The sequence below is a fragment of the Haemaphysalis longicornis genome, unplaced genomic scaffold, assembly GCF_048455015.1.
Source record: "Haemaphysalis longicornis isolate Haplotype H1 unplaced genomic scaffold, Haemaphysalis longicornis Haplotype H1 scaffold_12, whole genome shotgun sequence".
In the NCBI taxonomy this organism is placed as follows: domain Eukaryota; kingdom Metazoa; phylum Arthropoda; class Arachnida; order Ixodida; family Ixodidae; genus Haemaphysalis; species Haemaphysalis longicornis.
The window spans coordinates 53,209,904-53,216,165 of record NW_027526225.1 but is presented as its reverse complement, the minus strand read 5'-3'; the positions used below and the strand labels follow the sequence as shown (position 1 = coordinate 53,216,165).

The following is a 6,262-nucleotide window of genomic DNA, read 5'->3' as shown; positions in this document are numbered from 1 at the left end:
TGAGTTCGACGGAGTTCATTACGTGCAAGTCAGCGGAACGTCAATGGGAACTCGAATCGGACCTAACTACGCTAATATCTTTATGGCTCACCTCGAATCAAACTTTCTTGACACCCAAAATTTAAAGCCAATGTACTATAAAAGGTATATTGATGACATATTCATTATCTGGCAACACGGTGAGGCGGAACTCCTCACCTTCATTGAGGCATTTAATCTAGCCCATCCTAGTATTTCCCTTGCTCATTCCTATTCGGAACACAGTGTAAACTTTCTGGACGTCACCGTTACTACCTTCCAAGGTCGGCTTCAAACTAAACTGTATAGAAAACCGACAGACACGCGGCAGTATTTGCACTTCCGAAGTAGCCATGTCAGACACTGCAAGACAGCAATACCTTACAGCCAAGCCCACCGATTTAGGAGAATTTGCTCAAACCAAGCCGACTTTGACTCAAACTGTCGAGAACTCAAGACCTCCCTCCTGAATAAAAAATACCCGGAAAAAGTTATCGACGACGCTATTGTGCGAGCCAACCAATTAGACCGTAACGAAATCTGTAAGAAAAAAGCCCCGAACGGGAACCCGCAAACTAACTTAGTTTTAACCCACTCATCCTCCGCTCCAAGAGTGTCAACCGTGCTAAAAAAACATCACAATATCCTAATGCAAAGTGACCGCTTAAAAAGCATATTCCCCGAACCACCACGCGTTGTCTACCGGCGTAATAAGAATTTAGGGGACTTTCTTACTAACTCTCGTATCAACCGACCGGCAACTACTGGCTGCATGCCCTGCAATAAACCCCGATGTAAAGTATGCCCACACATGACCACTACACAGCGCGCCACCAGCACGGCTTCAGACTACTACGTAAATATAAAAGGTAACTTTAACTGTGACTCCGCTAATGTCGTATATCTTCTAGAGTGCACTGTTTGTAGGCAACAATATATCGGCCAAACTGAAACGCCCTTCCGAATACGGTTCAATAATCACCGCTCTCATGCAAAAAGCTGCCCTTATTTGCCCCTGTCAAGACATGTGAACAGTCCCGGGCATGCATTTGATCATCTTAAAGCAACGATTTTAGAATCCGCCTTCAAAACGCACCACGACCGCGAGGTTCGGGAATCTTATCTCATTTATAAGTTTGGGTCAGCCACACTTGGAATTAATGAAAGTTACGGAAAATTAACGTGCTTATCCCTCGAATAAACTTAGCGGCTTCATAATTTTTATAACTATGTTCATTATTCCTACCCTCGAGTTTGCCACCAGAATTCGCAGAAACTCTCCTAATACAGCAGCTTTGTTAGCTTAATGCGGCTCAACAATGCCATTTGTCCGGGAGAAGGAGGCCTCGTTCCCACCACCACTTAAGAATGTTTAACTCTTTGTGATCTATTCATGTTTAACCTTTTGTGACCCTACCTATTTCCTGTTCGATTGCTAGCTTCTGTGAAATGCTCTTTTGTGCACCCTATCTATTCTCTTCATCCGCGGGGGGCACACCCATCTTCGCTTTCCCTAGAACCAGTCTCCCCAGCCACTGAATACCTTGCTGTATACTCTTCCCTTTCTTTACAAACCGCGGTTGACCATTTTCCCCCATTGTCTGAACTTGCAACCCGCGCGGCATACGTTGACCCGTCATGGTGCAACCTTGAACGCTGCATTGTTAACACGACCCCTTTTTCTCTCTCTTGCTCCCCCCCCCCCCTTTTTTTTTTTTTTTTTTTTTTTTTTTTTGTTGGTTGATGTTGTAACGTAGGCGTAGCCTGACTGTATGCACACTCTCCAGTTGCGAAACATTTTCCATTCCTTCTTACAGTTTTATGCAAACCTATATAAGAAATGTGTTCAATGTTTGCGACACCATAATCATGTAACTTTACTCTGATGAAGGCAAGTCCCATTGCCGCTACGTAAGTAAACATTGTTTGTTATTGTTCTTGCTGTGTATCCGACTCTTTACTTATACTATATATATATATATATATATATATATACATATATATATATAAATATATATATATATATAAATATATATATATATATATATATATATATATATATATATATATATATATATATATATATATATATATATATATATATATATATATATATATATATATATATATTAGAGTCACCACGAAAAACATAACAATATTTAATACGACGTTTCGGCTGGAAACCAGCCTTTTTCAAGTGAAGAACTTAGGTCGAATACAGGGTATATGTAGGCTCGCAAGGAGCGCTGTGAGCACGTGGGCACATTATTTCAAAAGTGTACAAGAAGGAAATACAGCAAGAAAAAAAAAACGTACTGCACGACTGGGCGCGCAGGTAATACATCTCAATATATTACATATTGAGATGTATTACATATTGAGATGTATTACCTGCGCGCCCAGTCGTGCAGTACGTTTTTTTTTTCTTGCTGTATTTCCTTCTTGTACACTTTTGAAATAATGTGCCCACGTGCTCACAGCGCTCCTTGCGAGCCTACATATACCCTGTATTCGACCTAAGTTCTTCACTTGAAAAAGGCTGGTTTCCAGCCGAAACGTCGTATTAAATATTGTTATGTTTTTCGTGGTGACTCTAATTTAATATACTATTCAGCTGCCAAGCCCTGCACTGTTCTGTATATATATATATATATATATATATATATATATATAGTAAGGAAATGAGGGGCTCGTTGAGGAAATACAGAAAGATAGGTCAGCAGTCTAGGACGCCAAAGGAGGCATAGGGGTGGGGTTAGGCTCTTTTCTTTTTTTACTACGGTTAATGAAGTGAACATTTTTTTTAATATACAGAAGAAAGAAAGAAAAACACGCGCCCAGAGTGGGGACCGAACCCACGCCTTTCGATTACATGTCGAATGCCTTACCAATTCGGCTATCTGGGCGACTGTGTTCTCCTTCACTTTCTGGGCTATTTATATTTACTATAGTGTATCTGACACTTGAGGGTGGTAGCCAGCGCCACTCTGACTACACGGGGAGAAGGGGACCTTCTTTTCACACACGCCGGGGGTTGAAAAGAAGGTCCCCTTCTCCCCGTGTAGTCAGAGTGGCGCTGGCTACCACCCTCAAGTGTCAGATACACTATAGTAAATATAAATAGCCCAGAAAGTGAAGGAGAACACAGTCGCCCAGATAGCCGAATTGGTAAGGCATTCGACATGTAATCGAAAGGCGTGGGTTCGGTCCCCACTCTGGGCGCGTGTTTTTCTTTCTTTCTTCTGTATATTAAAAAAAATGTTCACTTCATTAACCGTAGTAAAAAAAGAAAAGAGCCTAACCCCACCCCTATGCCTCCTTTGGCGTCCTAGACTGCTGACCTATCTTTCTGTATATATATATATATATATATATATATATATATATATATATATATATATATATATATATATATATATATATATATATATATATATATATATATATATATATATATATATATATATATATATATATATATATATATATACAGAACAGTGCAGGGCTTGGCAGCTGAATAGTATATTAAATTAGAATCACCACGAAAAACATCACATTTAATACGACGTTTCGGCTGGGGTCAGGCCTTTTTCAAGCGAAGAACAAGGTTCGAATACAGGGTACATAGACGCTCGTAGGGAGCGCTGCGAGCACGTGGACACATGATTTCAAAAAGGTACAAAAAGAAAGTACAGCAAGAAACAAATGGAAAGTGAAGAAACGTAGTGCAGGATTGGGCGCGCAGGTAATCCATCTCAATGTACAACGCGGGAAAAGCAAAAGCGAGACACTCAAGAAGTGTGTTTCCTTCAGCCACCGTTCACCCACGCACAGCAATATTAAGATAAGTAAACAAATAAGGAAGGGGTGCTGGGCATCTCACTCCAAAGTAGTGGAAACAACCTGCCGCAAAAGGCGAAGCGTGGAATTGACAATTAGTCCTACAGACAGTGGGGAACGCAAACCGCCAGCTATGTCTCAGGCAGAATGCGACGTTAAAAGTGAAGAGCCCAAGAGGGCGGATTAGCCAGGGGCCGCGTCCTCGAAGGAAAAGGCCGCCGCTTCCCGAAGAGACCAGATAATAGCCACAAATGGCTTGTCCACAGCCCGCGTTCCGGGCACAAAGTGAACAATGACGACCCCTCGATGGGCGCCCACGCCGAGGGAGGGTACACATTAGGCAGACACAAAAACGGCAAGTGTACACAGCCCGAAATTCAAAGCAAGCACCGCAAGAGCGCGGTTCACAAGCTGCTCCCCCCAAAAGGCTTGTAATTTTTCTTGTAGCTGGCCGAAAAATTCGACTGGCCGCTAAGAGAGGGCTATTAAAATAACGTCAAGGCTTTCTCACACGCGCAAAATCACCTTACAAGCGACGCGGCACTGCGGTCGTATTATGCAAATAGCTCCGCGCAGCGAATACAGGACGTACAGTCTGCTTTACTCTGAGTCTCTTTTTTTATTGCCGCCGTATAAAACATCCGTCGAATTGCGACTGGAACGAAAACCCAGAACAGTAGCTACTTATCTTCTGTAACGCAAATGGCTGCCCAAGTGGGCATCCGTGAAGCAAGTGAAGGGTTCCCGGGATTTAGAGCGCACCCGGGAACCGTTTTCAGCAGGTGTTTTATGACCACGTTTATTTTTTCGGAGCCCCTTACAGTCCGGTGGCCGTGACTGCAATTAGCTGCTGCGGGAGTGTGCGAGTTGTGGAGGCCGTTCCTCCAGACTCGTTTAGGAAATAAATAAATGAAGGCAAACAGGGCTAGGCAGGCCTGTAAGGAAGGGATAAGGAAACAGACGCCCTCTTTTTTTGTAAGCCTCTCCCGATCTTCCACAGTGCCGGCTGCGGTTGTTTATTCTTCCTCGACGTCAGATTTCCCCCGCTTCTTCGTCGTGTTTTTCTCGGCTGCGTGTCGTTTAGGGAGGCGCAAACACTGCCTTCCGGGAGGCAACGGGGCATCGGAAGCTGGCTGCATCGCCGAGTCAAAGGGCAGCGATCAAGGAAGCTTTTTTGACTCCGGCGTCGTATACAATTTCTTCTTCAAAATGCATCCGTGGGAAGGCTAGCTCACCTGCGGGGATTTATTGGTAGGCTTTCTATTGTGCAGGCTAATTTCTTCTCGGTGCGAGTTTCTTTGCGATTTTCTGGAATTTATGTTATTTCTACATTTGAAGTTGAAGTTGAAGTTTATTCATAAAAAGTAAACGGTTACAAAGGAAGTTTAGGGACAAGGGTCCCGAAGTCAGAGACTGCACTGGGACCCTCGATGATGAAGTACACAAAAAAAAAAACGTTACAGAAGCAGCAGTGGAAGCAAAAACAAGTGCAATAAAACATTAGTGAAGAAAACAAATAAGCAAGAACATGTAGTGCATGGTTTTCATATGAAATTTACTAAAATATTAAGCTATGTACATAAAAACGGCATTCAAAAAACAAATTATCATTATACACAATTAAATACTAACGGTTTACAAAAGTACACAAAAAACTACTGTGCAAACAAATGACGAAAGTCAAACCAGCAAAACAAAGAAATTAGAAAACATATCAGGTTAGAAGATTTTTTAGAGATTTTTTAAAGGCTGTGATAGAATGTGATAGAATGTGATAGAGGGATATAACATTAACACATGTTATATCCCTCTGACTGCTGTTTTTAGGGCAGCGAGCATATTTCACGACGCAGTACGTTTTCACAGCGGTAATGTTACAGGCTATCTGCCCCGTTCATTGTCTGCATATACCGTCAAAGAGACTGCCATCCTCTTCACTTCGGCAAATTCTTCGGCCAACTGCTTCCCTCTACCGCTTTGTATTTTCATTAAGATGGCTTATACTGCCCCTAACAAATGTCTTCCCAGCAATTTATTTGTGTTTAAACGTGAAGCCGACTTGAAGATGGTCGGCGTAAGCTTGTGTTTTGCAAGCTGGCTTTCTCACATTGGGTGTTGCAAAGTGAAGCCTACTAATAAAAGGAAAACAACTAACTGCTTGTGAACGCGGCGGAAAGAGACTACCTACGACGGCCGGGCCGCGGACGCCAACCGAAAGCGCGATTTCTGTCAGGGTCCCGAATACCGCGAGACCGAAAGCGTAACAAGTCGGCGCTGCACCAATGCCGCTGAACGCTTACTCTGCGCGACGGTGCGGTTTGAGCGGGAGTCTTTGGCTAACCAATAACCCACAAACAGCTACGCTGGTCACAAACCTTCACATAGCGGGACGACAGAAACATTT

At 42.9% G+C, this 6,262-nt stretch overlaps 1 non-coding gene across 1 annotated transcript; it reads left to right on the top strand.

The window, feature by feature from the left end:
* The first annotated feature begins 3,168 nt into the window (after positions 1 to 3,168).
* Positions 3,169 to 3,240, top strand: Trnat-ugu (transfer RNA threonine (anticodon UGU)). Its single transcript has one exon. It is a non-coding gene; the product is annotated as a tRNA-Thr (tRNA).
* The last annotated feature ends 3,022 nt before the right edge of the window (positions 3,241 to 6,262 follow it).